Source organism: Centropristis striata, chromosome 17 (genome assembly GCF_030273125.1).
Source record: "Centropristis striata isolate RG_2023a ecotype Rhode Island chromosome 17, C.striata_1.0, whole genome shotgun sequence".
Taxonomy (NCBI): domain Eukaryota; kingdom Metazoa; phylum Chordata; class Actinopteri; order Perciformes; family Serranidae; genus Centropristis; species Centropristis striata.
Genome location: NC_081533.1, coordinates 19,189,917 through 19,207,451, shown reverse-complemented (window position 1 = coordinate 19,207,451; position 17,535 = coordinate 19,189,917). Strand labels below are relative to the sequence as shown.

General features: G+C 40.0%; 1 protein-coding gene and 1 non-coding gene across 2 annotated transcripts in view; both read right to left on the bottom strand.

The window, feature by feature from the left end:
* The window catches only part of LOC131989755 (glucosidase 2 subunit beta-like), a 176,554-nt gene that overhangs the window by 79,459 nt on the left and 79,560 nt on the right, over positions 1 to 17,535 (bottom strand). The gene's annotated exons all lie outside the window — the stretch shown is intronic.
* LOC131990225 (5S ribosomal RNA) lies at positions 9,215 to 9,333 on the bottom strand. Its single transcript, XR_009396032.1, has one exon. It is a non-coding gene; the product is annotated as a 5S ribosomal RNA (ribosomal RNA).

Here is a 17,535-nt window from a genome sequence, read left to right as displayed (position 1 = left end):
TGGCATTATACAAGTTTATTTATTCCCTATGGAGAGCAGCAGGATGAGCAAACAATGCATGACTAACAAACATAAAACAAATCACACACCTCTGACACTGCCTGACAGCACATCCGAGCCCACCTGAAAACATTTAAAAAGGAACAGCTTGTTTAATCTTATTATTTGCTTTCTTTCTGCAAGTGAGATTTAAGCATTGAAACCACTCCCCTGTCCGTGGCCTTAGTGTGTACTGCAGTTGCATATTACTTTCATAGTCTTAGTGACCACTCAAATCTAGGGATGGGTACCGAATTCGGTACTTTTATGGGTACCGAATTCGAGTACCGATTCATGTAAAACCAAACGGTACCATGTTTCGGTACCTAAACGGCTTTAAACTGATCATTGATTTCAACTTGTTTTCATTTGACGTCTTTGATTAACAAGCGTGCTGACGATCGCACTATTTTTTTTATTTTCCTCTTCGTCTGGTCCTGTCTGCTCACCGCGGCCACTAGCTGCTGTCCTCTTCCACCCCGGCGCAGAGACGAACAGAACAAAATGCACGTTCACTCAACAATAAAGCACTACTCATCCTGGATTTTATATTGTTTTGATATATTTTTTAAAGTTTATATTTTGAGAAATAAATATGTTGAATTGAAAAAATTTGATTTTATTATTAAACAAATTAACATTTATTACCACATAAACTCATTTCACAAGGGAGAAACTGGCAAGAATTTACCAGGGAGCAGACCCGACTTGCCCTAGATGTAAACAGGTACCAGCCAACATATGTCACATGTTCTGGTCTTGTCCCAGGCTAAAAGAGTTTTGGACCAACATTTTCAAAACCTTCTCATCCATCTATAACAAAAATATAGAGCCTGGTCCTCTGGCAGCCATTTTTGGTGTGGCACCGGAGGAAACGCAATTAACGATTGCTCAAAGAAAAGCAATAGCATTCTCTTCATTGTTGGCCAGGAGATTGATCTTACTTAACTGGATAAAGGCAGCACCGCCAACTCACAAACGATGGGTAGAGGAGGTGATGGCACACCTTAAATTAGAACATCTTAGATTTACTTTACAGGGCAACACTAAGAGATACTCTAAGGTCTGGCAGCCTTTTATTTTTTATTTTGAACGTGAGTTTTCATCGGCTCCAACATAATTGGCAGCTTTTGACCCCCCCCCCCCCTCCTGTATTTTTTATTTTTATTATTTTTATTTTTAGTTTTTTTATTTCTTTATTTTAACTATTATTATTTTACTATTTATTATTATTATTATTATTATTATTATTATTATTATTATTATTATTTTGGAATTAATGAATATTATTATTGTTGTTGATGTCATTTTTGTTATTTTTCATTTATCTATTTATTTTAACCCGAGAGTGCCTGGACCACGCGGGTGGTGGGTATGTCTGATGTCTGGTATTAGTAGGATCTGTCTTGTTACTGTTTTATCTGTAGTTTTGAATCCTACTATTTTGTATTGAATTTGATGTTTGAATATGAAAATCAATAAAAACACTTTGATTATTATTATTACCACATAAACAAACGCAAAAGTACCGAAAATTGGTACCGTTGAGTACCGATTCCCAGGTACCGGGTATCGGTACCGTATCGGTTCAAATGTGAAAGGTACCCATCCCTACTCAAATCGCTTTAACACTACAGACAGCGCTCTTTCATTCATTCACACACACATTCATACTTGTGGCCGAGGCTACCCTAAATGGTGCCACCTGCCATTTTTTGTTTTGAGACTATTTCAAACCTGCAATAACTGTTTTGATGTTGGCAAATAACTAAATGAAGTCTCTGAATCACAAAAACAACAATATAAACATAAATGTACTGTAGCAATCGAAGCTGGGTCAACAAGCTTTAATATTGATATAAGGGGTAGAAGAGGGTTTAGTGTTTCATGATGGTCAACGCTGACAATTACATTCAACTGAGAGTTAACTGTCAAAACTGGGATCCACTTTATGCCGTCTTGTGTTATCTCTTGAAAAGGAAAATGTCTGCCGTCAAACCCACTGAAAGAAAATCTAAGCATTTCCTAGTCTAATTCTCTCCTGTGGTGATAGCAGCATTTTGTAGCATCTGAGAAATCCTGGGCCAAACTATGACTCCCCAACAAGCTCTCTGTAAAATAGAACACACACCACATTGGCCCGAGAATGAATTGGTGTGCACTCCAGCAAACTCAGGTTGTCCATCTGGCAGCAGGCACTGCCTGTCTATCCACTGGGATCATTGCTTCCTACTCTTCTGCCTCCCACCACTGTCTCACCAATTAAAAGTTACACATCAGCCTCAAGTCTGAGCCAGACTTCCAGATGGTTGGAATGATAGAGCCAGCTTTTCTTCTGTTGCATTGTCAGTGGAGAAATCAGTTACCTGTGTGTCTATTTTCCAAAAGTGCTGTGCAGTTGGGTGGTTGGCGGATGCTTTGGGAATTGAGCCGAGTTCTTGTGCTTAGTTAAATCCCCAAACTCTGCTCTGTACTTTTAGACACAGCAGTCTGAAACTGAGCTAGAAGCTGCAGATTTCAAACGTTAATATGGAACTACATTTTGTTACTTTTTAGGTTAGATGAGTTTGTTAATTTTTCACTTTGCTTTAAACTATGGAGAGGAATTAGAGGAGCTTCCACAACAGTCAACGTTTCAATTAAAGGTAAAGTATTCTGTTACTTTTGGTGGTTTTAGCAAACATCTTGATGAATCGTGCAGTAGGGGAAAAGTGTCCTTTAAAGAGACACTACAACATTTATTAGCCATGCTTCCATTAAAGTCTAATCAAATTCTGAAGGAAAGTTTTGAAATGTTGCATTAAAGAAAATGAGAATTAGGAACACAGAAGAAGAAGAAGAAGAAGAAGAAGAAGAAGAAGAAGACGAAGAAGAAGAAGAAGAAGAAGAAGAAGAGATTGAGCAAGAGAGAAAAAAATATTTTTTTAAAAATAGGTTTCTAATCAAACAACTTTGGCCACTCATGAGAGAAAATATGTCTTCAGGAATTGGATTCATGTGTGCAACTTGTTCTTTCATGTCAGAGCGGAAACAGCTGATCAGTCATGCGAGTTAAATGTTTGCTATGTCAGAATTTATTTTCAAAAAGCGTTTCCATTTCCGATTGAGTGCAACTATTATTTAAAAAAAAGACAAAAACCACCTCAAGCAAGCGTAAAATCTTTTTTTCAAATTTTGATGTTTCTATCAAGCTTTTCTCGTGTAAATCTTAAATATTTGCATCAATATTTGTTGATGGAAAATGACTATTGACAGCTTGATGAAAAGGTCAACTATAGCTCTGCAATTTGATGAGACATGATAATGTATTTTCTCTCCTACAATACTGTAAAGTAATCCATCAAACTATGAAGCCGAGGAAAGAAGCAAGAAGGGAAATGAGCATTTCATAAAACTCTGGCTTACATATCAAATATTCGTCTGATAAGCAGATATAAATGATTTCAGAGACACTATGGCCTTTAAAACACAGACATCCATCCAACCATCTATTAATGCAAGTTTATTTTCTACTTTCGCTCTGAGGCGCTGACATACATGAAACCGCCAGTGACCAAAGATCACAGGAAAGGCATGTCAGCCTTTATTTTACCATCACAGCGTCTAGCGTATGTCATCCCACGTGCTTAAGTGCAGTTGACAGGTAAATCCCATGGCTGAGTATTTCTGCTGCTCTCACGCTTCCTTGTGAAAGTCTTTCTGTGTACGAACGACCGCCACATCTCTTGAGACCGAGAGAGACTGCAGCTCTTGCAAAATATAGAATCCAACTTAAACAACTGAGAACATAATCTGAGCAAACACAGGCTGAGCAAAGACGGAAAGGAGAGTGCATTGTCTCACTATGGTCAGCATCTCCTCAATGCATCCATAGCCAAGCCTTTAGCAAAGCATCAGCTCCAAATGTACCCTGCAATTAACACCAATCCAATGTGGGAGACAACTTATGTTTTTTATGTATCATTACAAGGCTGGCAACCACCTGTCTCCATGATGTGCTATGCTTGAATTCTTTAATTCTTCAGTAACCATGAGTTTTTGTTCCAATAAAATCTGACAGGCACATCTAATGATAAGCATATCTGCCAATAGCCCAGTTTTTCAAAGCAACATGGGACTTTAGCAGAATTGCAGTTTCTTGAACTGCTTTACAGTCGACTGCTGCCAGGAGAGATTGTAGCAGAACTTGAAAGGCCTGGATGGTCAAGCTGAATATCACTGTGGTAGAAAATCGCAGTTTGACACGGATTGGGACGGAGATTTTAATAGCTCTATCTCACAATGTGACATGCAATGAACTTAAAAGATTGCTGCTATTGCACGGTACGTAGGTGCCTTAATTTATTTTTTTAGATTGTAAAGCTTTTCTATCTGTGCTCAGTAAAAGAAAAGAAAAAGAAAACATACACACATACAACACTTCTTCCAACAAGTTGGGACACTTTCTAAAATATAAATAAAACAGAGTTGAATCTTTTTGCCATGTATATACAATTGAAAACTGTACAAAAATAATATGTTTACTGTTCAAACTACTAAAATCCATTGTTTTTGTAAATATTATGCTTGTAAGATTTTAAAAAGTTGAGACGGGGGCATGTTTACCACTCTATTACAGTTTAAATGGTGGATATCACACTTAACAGGGGTTTGTGTCCCATGTGAAAACAAAAGAAAAATACTTTTTATGTAACTTACGTTTATTACGTAACTTACGAGGCTTGTGGATTGTTAATCACTTTTTTTTATGTAACTTACGTTTTTTATGTAACTATTTAACTTCCGGCATGTATGCACATTTATTTACCATTTAAACTGTCTTTTATAATGCGTTGCTGGGAAGTTTTTTGCCCTAAACCTACTTAAGTCGTTTAGGTTGGAGATGTTGCTGGTTCAAGAAGTGAGGACACAAATTGTTGAAAACAGAAGAAGAAGAAGAAGAAGAAGAAGAAGAAGAAGAAGAAGAAGAAGAAGAAGAAGAAGAAGAAGAAGAAGAAGAAGAAGAAGAAGAAGAAGAAGAAGAAGAAGAAGAAGAAGAAGAAGAAGAAGAAGAAGAAGAAGAAGAAGAAGAAGAAGAAGAAGAAGAAGAAGAAGAAGAAGAAGAAGAAGAAGAAGAAGAAGAAGAAGAAGAAGAAGAAGAAGAAGAGAAAATAACTAATTGTTGAATTTTTAAAAGCAAAATACTTCACAAAACTTGCTTGAAATACAACCTGAGTTGCTAAAAACTCTAGGGTCTCTGTGGTATTTTTGCTTCATAATGCAACACATTTTAAATGGGAGACCGCTCTGGACTACTGACACGCCAGGTACCAGCCCTCTTATGCTTGAAGCTTTGCAACATGGACAGAATGGGGCATTATCTTGCTGAAGCAGGAAGGTACAAGGTTATGACACGGTTTTATTTACGTTTAATGTATGGTCCCAATTTTGGAGGGAATCAGGCTTGTACAGTATAGTCAGATCTTAGAGAGCACAAAGGAAATAAGGTCAATTAGTGATTACACAATGTCGTTCTTTTGACCATTGTTGCCATTTAAAGGGTCTCAAATCAATACAAACCACCAGGGTCACCCCTCAATGATCTGTTGCAGGAAATGTGTCTGTTGCTGTCTCCTCCGTCAAGCTCATTACCTGCCGAAAGTGGGCTGAAGGTGAACCGTGTGGGCGAGCCTCAAGTATGCCCCTAATAAGTGCTAAAGTAGCATGGTGGGCAGTGGGGGATAATACAGGATAATTGATAATTGAGAGCATAATGGTCACTTACAGCATGTACACCCTCTGTGTTAAATATAGCCAGAAACAGCCTGGACTCTACTGCAAGCAGTATATCAGATAACAGGCTTTGAAAATATACTCCATGAGGGTTATGTTTAAAAGAGGTAATACCACTGAGGGTGTGGAGACGGGAAATTCTTGCTGGATTACCATCTTACATTAACTGGTTTAGATGTTATTTCCAACAGAAATAGAAGCTTGTGTTTATGTTTGCACCCGGACCCCGAGGGGCCCAAAAAGCCTCAGGTTTACTGCATGTCATTTGGCTTGGGGTAATTTGATTCATTGCATATTGTATATTTGTTTGGGAATATGCAAAGCTAAAGCAAAATATCAGCTGAAATCTTTAGGGCATTAAGACAGGTGCTGCATTATTACCTAATCTAGAAAGTTGCTTTGTGTCCAAATTTGCTACTGTAGCTACTGTAGTTTTAAGAACTTGAACATTTTCAATGATACAGTACTTATATAGTGCACATCGCTGCATAAAATGTTCTTTACTCACATTAACAAAAGTGTAGGAATTGACATCTACACCTGGGGTAATGTGCTATTCATCTGTGTGAGAATTGGTTGGTTTTCGGCTAAATATAATGAAGTCGCTATGTCTCTGCTGTGTGCTTTGTCTGAATGTCTGCCAGGGTGCATATACAATGTATGAGAATGGGGGGTAAGGGGGGACCAGGGGGTTCAATTGGGGCCCACTTTCAGGTTAGTCAGGCTATGGGAATCTTTGTTAATGTTGTAGTTTGTGAGGACTAAAAAGTGCTTCTACATCACAAAGATTAAAAAAAGAAATCCCTGCAATTCAGCTAAAAAATATTGCATCAGAATTGCATTCAACTTTTGTAAGTGATCTCTTTTTCATACTAAGGACAAGGAATCTTTGAACTGAAACCTTTCAATGCCAAAGCAAAGCCAGACTTGACTGTCGGAATGGATATACTGAGTATATATGTAATAAGACTGGAAGGAAATGGAATTCAGTCTATAATTTGTGCTCTAGATTGCATCTTAATTTTTCATTTGGCAACCTTCTGAGTTACTATGCTACTAAAAAAATCCAAATGTTTTAATATTCAATCTTAAATTGCCTGTATTGAACAATACAAACAGTTAGCTAGCCATCTAAAGATAATACATTTTGTAGTATAGGTTGTAAATGTATCTACCAAACCTACATAATACTTGATTAATCTAACACTATATTCTTTATCTTCTAAAAGATTTTATTTTTGGGGTTTGTGAATTTATTGTGATAGGTTGTAATGGGGACAGAAGGGACGACATCGCCACATGTTGGATTCGAACTCAGGCCGCTGTGGTAAGGACATAACGAAGTTAAACAGGATTAACCACAGTAACTAAGGGGGCGGGGCTTCCTGAACAGTCAATTCAGTTATGATTTCAACACTTATGTCACTTCCACTACAGTATTCTTTGAAAACTCAAAACCAATGAGTGTTAATCTGTATATGCTCACTAGAATTAAGATCTTACTCTAGTTAAGATAAAAAAAATTCACATAACATCTCAATAGCTGGAGTCAGATCAGAGTAAAGTGTTAGTGTGTATGTGAATGAACTTGTAATAGTAAAATCTGCTCTCTTTGTTCTTCAGTGCCAATCTGTTTGTATAGAGATGAGTTGGTGCAAAACAAAGAAGTCAAATATCTGCAAACAAAAAATATAGTTTTATACAAAATCACAGATAATTTGGGCTAATCGTTGTTACTGAATCAAATCTTTTCATACTGCAAGTAATAACAACAGATATTTACGGAGCCTGTCTCCTAGAAAAGCACAAAGTCTTTGTTGTGGCAGCGAGAGAGGGAGGTCAAAGCAAAGTCATTTATCTCTGTTGAGTTGGAAATTAACTTCTGCCTCTAAGCAATTCAACCTAGTAAGAACCCTGCTATGCAGCTGACCTCTCGGGCAACATGTGTGGCAAAAATAGCATGGCGGAGGGTGTATGACTCCTGCAGATTAGCATCACAGTGTTGATATGACATAGATTCACGGGAAAAAATCTTCGAGCAATTCTAGTTGCAGGATGAAGACAGGAAAATAGAGCGACTCGGGCTATTCACAGGACAAACGAATGCAAGAACTTGAAAATATTGCATATGTAAGAAATCTAGGGTTATAAATCAGTAAATGTGATTCTCAGTTTCATAAGTAATAAGGATCACTGTCTGTTTACGATTCAAAGTGCTGCTTTTAAAGACCGGGAATGATCTCAGAAATACCCGGACAGCATTTCTTGGTTAAAATCAATAAGTAAATAGAAATAAAGTATGTCTGTGGTTTCCTACTGAGCATTTAAAAATTGTATGAAACTAAATCTCTCAGAAAAATACACAGAGGGACAGCTCACTCAGTATTTTCCAAACTACTTAGAGAGAAGAGAACGAAACATTCTGCTCATTGTAGATTACGGCTGGAAGCTCTAAATGACTGGAGGTCCTCTGTTCACCACTTGAATATACCTGTCAAGGGTTGTTTGCAGGGCTGTAGAACTTGAGTCTGGTCTCAAAGCCACTTTTTTGAAGTCTTGCACTTGTCTTGGGCTTGTATTCAGAATTGTTGGTCAAGTTGGTCCTAGATTGACTCACAGGATGTAGACTACTAGGATACGACAGATCTATATTTCCCACTGTCTTCCCTATTGATCTTCCTCTGGCACCATCACCTCATCCGGGGCTTAGCACCGCCCAAGACGATAGTATAGCACCGGGTATTATCCCTGAACGATAATATGATGCACTGCTGTGGAGAGAGGTCTGGCTATGCAAGACTAAGTTGTTTCTGTCTGATTCGGGATCAATTGTACAATACATGGATTCTACCAAAATGCTGCATTAAATTAGTTTGATGTTAGAAGAGAAGTAGATCAATCTTGTCTTTATTTATGTTCATCCTAACCACTGAATCACTATATGGAAATAATGGAAAGACTATTTTATGATCTTGAATAGGACTAGATTTGCTCTGGACTCGGCCTTGACTGAACCTGGTCATGGAATATATTTTGACTCAATTAAGTTTGTCTTAACTACTGCCCTGGTTTTTTGTGTGCAATGAGTATAAATGGTAAATGGTAAATGGACCTGCACTTATATAGCGCTTTTCTACCACTCAAAGCACTTTACACTACAGACTGACTCATTCACCCGTTCACACACACATTCACACTGGTGGCAGAGGCTACCCTAAACGTTCCCACCTGCCACCATTGGGAATTCATTCTCACACCGATGAACGCAGCAACGGGAGCAATTCGGGGTTCAGTATCTTGCTCAAGGATACTTCCACATGTAGGCTGCCATGGTCGGGGATCGAACCACCAACCCTCTGATCGGTGGGCAACCCGCTCTACCAACTGAGCCACAGCCGCCCAAAGCTTACAGCACCTGGTATTTCCAGGCGGTCTCCCATCCAAGTACTGACCAGGCCCGACCCTGCTTAGCTTCCGAGATCAGACGAGATTGGGCGTGTTCAGGGTGGTATGGCGGTCAGCAATTACAACTATTTTGGCAATGAAACTTTTGATAAAAACTGAAGATTTGGTCAATGATGTCTAATACTGTAGGAATTTGAAGTTGCCGTGATGTTAATTTTGTAACTTATGGTCCCACTTGGAGTAAAATTGATGATAAACAAGGTATGCTTTAGGGAAGGGCTACGCTGTAATTGACAAGTCACTACCAAGGCGTTGTCCAGTTTGGCTGCTGTCTGTGTTTCCATTTTAGAACTTCAAAAATGTCTTGTTCACCATTTCATTGTACTAAAAGACACTCTTTCATTGTACTAAAAGACACTCAAGGCTTGGCTTTTCATTTTTGCGAATCCAGCTAGTGAGCCAGCACTATTTCATAACTAAGTGCCACCCTCTCACCCAAATATGGTCACTTGTGGCCCTAAAAACCAAGTTGTGGTGGCCAAAATGCCCAACTCAAGACTACAAAACGATAATCCACAAACCAATGAGTGCCATCATGGTGGCTACTTTCACTTCTGTTATACAGTCGAATGGTCTAGAGCTGTACTTAGCATTAGGCTATGTGGCACAACACTGTTAATATCTCAATTTAAAGCTATAAACTTAAAACTATAACATTTGGATAGCAATACAACTCTAGCTCAATTTTCTTTGCTTCAAATAGTCCAGTTCATGTGTGGTGTATACCTAAAACAGGTGAGGCTATCTTAACAAACATCCATAAAGCCGAAACACATGTTGAAGAAAACTAAAAAAACAATTTTCATCTGTTTTAACTAGCTTTATAGTTTTCTCATTCCTTACTGCTTTATTTTTTACATTATTGTTGTTGCTATGACTTCCTATGCTTGAAAGCTGCAACCTTGCTAATGGCTGTGGTTACTGAAAAAGCTATGAACCTAAAAATAAAGCACCCATTGCCCATTTTCAAGCAATTTTATATAATATGCACACGGTCACAAAGACCAGATTGATGTGATGCTGTGGTAATGGTATTATTCAGCTGTTTTTATGTTTTATTCATAGCATAAAACAGCTAAATCATGCCCGCCCCTACTTCAGAATGGGGGATTGTTCTATTTATTTTTTTAACTCTGTAGCAGTGACCACATCCGGAGGCTTCGTAGGGACGAGTGAATGGAACATTGCCAGGACGTCAAACACTTGAGATGTCATGACAACCACAACAGCGCGAGGACTCTTTCACCATTACTTGAGTGTTTGAGGAGGTTAGACTGCCTTATAGAGTGAATGGCTAGCTAACCTTACTGGAAGAGATTAAAGCACACTGCGGCCAAGCTAGCCTCCACTTGTTTTCCCGGGGCAGATATTTACTACCCATTACTGTAAGAATGTGTAAGACCTGCCTTCAAAAGCAATGTTCCGGTAAACTTTATTTTACTGCATTTTCCCAATCAGAAAATTCACTTGTGAATACATGAATGGAAGCACATAAAGGCTATTCTATTTTATATCTAAAAAGAAATGCATAAACAAGTAAAACTGAAGAAAAGGAAAAAGCTGAAGCTCCTTGATGGTCGAGATTTTAGTATTTCAAATGTGAGCAGCCTGGACAGACTTTAATAAGGACTACATTTACAAGACCAATGTGACTTCAAAGTGAGTACACCTCCTTAGTATCAATAAAAAGTTGCTTTAATCCCAAAGAGCTCTACACTGTTATTAATGACTAACCATGACTTACTTCCTGTCGCTAAACACATGTAGCTTTCAAAATAAGAGCATGTCTGTTAACAGAATCCACCACAGAATGAATAAAATGTGCTCCTAGTGGGAGGAGGCGATAGTGGGAGGAGACGATAGGGGGAGGAGACGATAGTGGGAGGAGACGATAGTGGGAGGAGGCAATAGTGGGAGGAGACAATAGTGGGAGGAGACGATAGTGGGAGGAGACGACAGTGGGAGGAGGCAATAGTGGGAGGAGACAATAGGGGGAGGAGACGATAGTGGGAGGAGACGATAGTGGGAGGAGACGACAGTGGGAGGAGATAGTGGGAGGAGACGATAGCGGGAGGAGACGATATCGGGAGGACACGATAGTGGGAGGAGACGATAGGGGGAGGAGACGATAGTGGGAGGAGACGATAGTGGGAGGAGACGATAGTGGGAGGAGACGATAGTGGCGTGCGACAGAGCAGTAGCAGTGCTAATAGGTTACACAGTTAGCTCTGTAGCAGTACAGTATGTATGTGCTGCAGCAGGATGTGTTACCTTAGTGTGTTAACTCTGTGCACAGTTAGCGAAGCCAGTTTGTTTACAATAAGCGGCAGATGCTGTGCACAGTTAGTGATGGCAGGTAGTTGTTGTGCAGCTGAACAGTGATTTGATGTCTGCCGGACCAAGTAGGAGGTGTGTGTAAGACGTCATGCACGGCGTCAAATATCCCGATTCGCCCCGACGCCCCTTTCATAGTGGTCCCGCTTCCAACAGAACCACCAAGCAATTTTCCGCCTCTGTGACTACCTCATCATTTGATGAGGGATCATTTGATCCCTGCATCCGCTTTCATAGTGGAGGCAAGACGTTACAGAGCCGTAAATGTCCGAGCATGAAACGGCAATATGAAAGGGGCTATAGTCTATGTAGGAAACACTGGTTCTAAAGCTTATTTTGCAGTCCAGTGGCGCTTTTCATACTTTCTAAATTGCTATTTACATGCACGCACCTTCTAGGGGACAAATAACCCTTAACCCCGGCTGCTGAAAAAAATCATGTAGGAAACACTGCACAGGCTAGTTTTCATCACTCAATGTTACATTGAGACTTCTAACTAGTTTGAGAAAGTAATTACAGGGTTTTGACATCAAAAAAGTTGCATATTGTAGCTTTAAGACATCACAAAGTTGTTGGTGCCTTTGTCTGCTCATGCACACGAGGAGTCACAAGCCTGAGGAGATCAATTTTCTGAGCTCTGCTCTCTTTTGTGTGGCCTCAGAGATTCTGTTAGAAGGGATAATTGTTGTCTTCCATACACTCGCGCTCGCTGTAGGGACTCACCTGGAAAAGTACATGCAATACAGCGCAGAGAAATCAATACAACAGCGCTAATTGGGCTCTCAGCAGAGAGTCGGGAAATGGCTGCAACTCATACCCATTTCTACAACCCAAAGAAGATGAAGAGCGAAAATTGAATGTGACATGCAAGACTGTGCACCTTTTAGTTACCCATGAAAAAAGGCAAGACTGTCTAACCTATATTCCACACTGCACAGTTTCACATGATATATTAAAGTTCATTCACAGCACATAGTTGTCTTTTTAATCTTTTTAACCACACGGTACATTTTGCTACAGTTCGCTGAATATCTCGTTTGGTCAGAGAAAATCGTTACTCTTTTACTTTAGGCAAACACCATAGTAACACAGTTGCTTATCTACTAGTGGTGAAAACCGCTTCAAAGATACGGATTCCTACATGGCCGTCAAACAATCATTAGCTTTCCCTGTAGCCCTTTACAGCACGGTAGAAACTCTTATCAGCGTATAACACCTTGGGTTTTTTTGCACACCAAGCGAGACAAGTATCCACAGGTTAATGTAACTCAAATGTCTTACAAAACAATGACAAAAAGAGTAAATCCCTTCAAGCTGATAAAATTAAATAGATTTATTAACTACTTTTCATTGGTGGGTGCGGACGGGGATGGCTGAGAACATGATAATGCAAATGGAGCATGGCAAAAGGTAACATGATTATTAAGTAGGCTGTCAAAAGTCTAAATGGCAACTACATTTACTCCTTATGGAAAAAATGGAGATCAAAGTCATGGTTTGGGTGTATTTACATTCTGTTATACTGAAGGTGTTCCTTGGCACCATTTGTACTAAAGGTTTTTTAAATGGGGGCCACTTTTTCTGTAATTTTGGCACATTATGTTAATTTTGCCAATACAAGCCCCTTAATCAAAACAACAGTCATTGCAGTCAGTGTTTTCTGGTTAAAATCCCTTTAGTGTTCTCTTAAAACAAACAAACTTACTGATTAAGACCGGTACAATCAGCAAAAATAAGACAATATTTGTAAATCCAAGAGATGAATAGGTATTTATATATTGCTTGCTGCGTGGAGCCCATCAACCCATAACTAGGATTTCTTTTTTTAGCATCTTTCTTTAGGAAATATAAACAATTTCAATTAACAAAATGAGCCAGACTTTTAAAATAATAAATGTCTTAACACAAGTAACTGTATAAGGACTTTCCCTACAGATAAAACACAGTGTAATAACGAGAAAATATTAATTAGGAACTATCCGATTGAAGAATAAGTAAACAATATTGCAAATTTTATCAGACATTTGCTCCCAGCGTTAAGGACTTTTATACTCGCTGTTATCAACATATTTTGGATGATAACACAATAGGATTTTAAGTTCCATACTCCACTATATTTTGCCACCAAATCCATGATCAGTACCATGCCCATTCCTGCTGTAATCCTTATTTTCACTCATTGCAGGCTATAACATGAAGTATAATGGTATTTTTTTTAAAAACACTAGTGCATTTACATATAATGCATGTATTGATTACAACCTTTTGCACTTTACATCATCAATATAACCTCCCCTGAATAAACTTTTAGGTTTTTAAAGCTGTGAAACAACCAAGAAATTGTCCGACACCCTTCATTTCCTGATTCTTAGGAAAACCAGCTGCTGGTGGCTGCCTTGGTGCATTCACTGTATGTTGGCGTCTATGGTTGGGATTGTTTCTCTCTCTCTCTCTCTCTCTCTTTTTCAGACTCTGAATCAGCAGGTCCCTTCGGTAAACAAGGCAGAGTGATTGTTGGATTTGCATATTCCTGAATAAATCATATTGCATTTCTGCGATAAGCAGTGCTCTACTGTTTGGTAGCTTTTCCTCCTCCTTTTCTTCCTCCTCTCTTCTTTCTACAACATTCACGCCTGCTGCCACGAATTAACCCTGATCATGAGGGACCACGGAGAGTGAGAAAGTGCTGCTCAAAATTCATGTTTTTTCGGCGGTAGGAAAACCGTGCCATTGGCCCCTGGTGGGGCCCCGACTGCCAACTACGTGGATGGTTAATCAGGCCTGATAATGATGCATGCCCATGTCCGCCACCAAGGACAAGGATGGCAGCAATGCTCGATGGTGGGAGATGGGGGGAGTAGAAAGCCTGGGAGGAGAGGAGGTGGAGATTAAAGAGACTGAAGCTACAGAGAGTCAAGATAGTTAAAGAGATGGAGGTGGAGAGGAGAAATAGGAAGATAAGTAGCGGAGGAGGGGAGGAGAGGAGGAGGAGGACTCTGAGATGAGTCTATGAAGGAATGCAAAAGAAGTGGATGAGGTTATCTAATGTGGGTGCAAATTACTATTTTGTGTGTGCATGTACGCAGCCAGGCAGGCATATGGACATGTGTGCATATTCACATCAGTATGTCTAATGGGGCTGGGGGATATGGTTCTTAATATGTGCACATCTACAGACTGTAGCCCCTGTTTAATTACAGCCCTGGCATGCTAAAGAAGCGACCAGGAGAGGGAAAAAAAATTCTCCATTAAAGCCGCATGTAGGCCTGAGCCTTTTCCCCCATCAGTTCAGCTGATGACTGCTTTTTTTCCTCTCCCCCCGCTTTCCCCTCACTTCCTTAGGAGAATTGGGCTGGTGGTATTTTGGCTGTGAAAAGGAAACCATCGGACGGCAGGGGCATGAATATTCCAAATGACTAATGTTGCACATGCTTATTTTTGACATATCTGGCTTCCGCAGGGAAATAAAACACTTCTAATGCAGGGGGACCATCTGTTATCTGTTGCTGGTGTTTCAGAGCAGGCGGGCTCCGTGTGCACACACTCGCTCGCGCACACAAAAACACACACAGGCACACAGACGCACACGGGCAGACAGATCGACACATTCTCACACAGCGGGAGGCGTACATAGACAGCGAGACACATGCGCACACACATGTACTAACAGCAGAATCCGTTGGGAGCATGCACAACAGACAGCCTCTAAACTCCTATACAAATTGAACACTCCTTTTTTTAATTCAGTGTGTTTGTCAAATGCGCTGTAAATCTCAAGCTGTAGGGTGACAGCGTATGCACACGCTTTTTATGCTAGCCATAAATACCTGGGCCTGTCTCCTCGCAGCAGCTGGAGCGGGATAATATGCTCGTGGTGTGAAGGGGGAATAAACTAGCTGCATCACCTTGAAAACAAAACATGAGACACACAAACAGCCTTCTGCATCAGCCACATATCTACACTAAGTGCGTTCTCACTTAGATTTGTTTGGAACTATGGCCAAAGGAATAGATGTATGGTAAACAAAGCTCTCTCATGCATGGGTAATCTGTTTGTTATTCTCAGACAATAGCCAAGCTTCTAGGTGTGCCACAACACCTCAACAACACATTATATTGAAAATTTTGGATAGCTACTTTTGCTAGAGAATTTTCTTTCAACTCCTGTCCCTGGACATTTCAGGCTGTATGTTCTGTAAAAATGACTACAGGGGATACCAAATGTCCCAAAACTCATGTATAACAATCATAAATCAACTGTAGCATCGTCTCAGTGGCGTGTCCAGGCTTTTGAACTGGGGTGGTCACTGATTTATTCAAGGGTGGCATGAAGAGCATTTGTGTGCACTCACATGTCGGAATAACATACATTTACCATTTCCGTAACGAACACTATTTATCTGTAAATAGCCAGGTCCACAATAGCTAGCTGTAAGCTAATAATGCCGAGACTCTAGCATCGCTAGGGGGAAAGCAACTATATCATAGCAGGGGTATAACACAGGACCAAAGAAAGAGCAGTGTCAAGTGCAAAGTTGTTTGAAAGAGCTTCTTGAAAACCATCAGCCTGCTCATAACGAACATGTTTTGTGCACTGTATTTCCAAAATCCACCAGACAACAGAAGATAACTTAAAATCTAACAAATATCCCTTTTCGACCAACCTAGGTCTTTTGCTGTGCTGGTGCTGGTTCTGAGTTGGTTCAACTTGCAGACCATCTCAGACCCTGTTTGCTTTTCCACATCGTTTCTTTACAAATGTTGATCCAGGCTTTGCGAGCCTACATTAGCATCCAAACATGGCTGATACCACACATTTGTTCTGCTGGTTTTGAATGCTATGGATGACAGTGACGTTCTTATTAACACTGAAGGTAAGACAGTAATAAAAGACTTTGTTGTAAGCTATTGCTATCAATCACATTGCAGTTGAACAAATCAATTAAAAAGAATGATACATGTTTTAGTTGGTCTTGTTGGTCACTTTAACCCCGCCCCCAACCCCTGACGTAAGCGTTTCGTGGTCTGTGGTCAATCGTGTCTGAGCATGGAGGCCAACCAGGAAGTGCCTTAAGCCTGCAATCTACCGAAAATTCCAGCAGGGGGTGCTACGTTTGGCTGCAAAAAAAATCTGCCCATTCATTTCAGTGCAAAATTTTAAAACTTCTCACTAAAAAATCATCTTCAAGACATTTGATGTTAATAGTTCTAATAATGGCCCCATTTAGAAGAAAATAGAGATAAAGAATCGTATGATTTGGGGCGTGGCTACCTTTGATTGACAGGTCACTAACAAGGCGAGCTGTCACCAGGAGAGAAGCAGAGCAATGCGTATCCACGGCAACGTTATATAGATAGAAAAAAGGACGTTTACCGATTTGGTCTCATAACTTTGACCCTTTCACTGTATTTTCACTTAATGACAGTTTATTTGAACGTTTTGTTCAGTAAAAATGTCTTGTTGAGTGTTTGGTTGGACTAACAGACACTCCAAGGAGTCGCTGCTCAGTTTTCTGAGGTAAGAAAAATACATTTTGATTTTGTTTTTTTGCTAGCCAAAGCTAACATCCCAATTAATGCTCCAGTTAATGCTGACATGAATTAGCAGCAGCTTCTCTCAGTCAGGTTGAGGTGTAGAGAGGCTGTAGTCAGTGATCAGATCCCTCTCCTCCTCCACAGTCCAGATATGGTCTGCTCCCCGAATCGGAAACAAGATGGCGACGAGTGTAATGCTGAACTCGAGGCTTCCAACGGGCCACAAACCAATGGGTGACGTCACGGTGACTACGTCCATTATTTATATACAGTCTATGTTCAAGACCAGCAAAGAGTTGGTGCCACTCTGGAACCAGTTTTGCTGGACGAGAGCAGGTTCTTATCTTTAAAAGCGAGGAACTGGTTTGAGATTAGGCCCCGCCCCTGAAC